General features: G+C 49.5%; 1 protein-coding gene across 3 annotated transcripts in view; it reads right to left on the bottom strand.

The window, feature by feature from the left end:
• CHRM3 (cholinergic receptor, muscarinic 3) overlaps positions 1–333 on the bottom strand; it is a 24,805-nt gene that overhangs the window by 14,798 nt on the left and 9,674 nt on the right. The gene's annotated exons all lie outside the window — the stretch shown is intronic.

The raw sequence follows: 333 nt of genomic DNA, 5'->3' as shown, positions 1-333 counted from the left end.
GGGAGAGGGAGAGAGAGATAGAAACATCAATGATGCGAGAGAATCATGTACTGGCTGCCTCCTGCACACCCTCTACTGGGGAAGCTGAAGAGTGAACACACAACAGGGAACAGGAAGATCAAAGATGGACTGAGGACAGCCAGAAAACACTTCACTTAAATATCTGAAGTCGACACATGCCTAGGAAGCCAAAGAAAAACGACTTATCTGGCCCGAAGAATGTTATTTAAATCCCAGGCTCATTCATGCTAAACAGAGGCGACATTTTCCATTCACGTCTCCAAACCTCTCTTCTCCCGGGAGCTCCCCGCCTACCATCCCCCCCCCCCCACA

This window comes from Myotis davidii, unplaced genomic scaffold (assembly GCF_000327345.1).
Source record: "Myotis davidii unplaced genomic scaffold, ASM32734v1 scaffold174, whole genome shotgun sequence".
Classification (NCBI taxonomy): Eukaryota; Metazoa; Chordata; class Mammalia; order Chiroptera; family Vespertilionidae; genus Myotis; species Myotis davidii.
The sequence above is the reverse complement of the archived record's forward strand: the minus strand, read 5'-3'. Positions and strand labels throughout refer to the sequence as shown.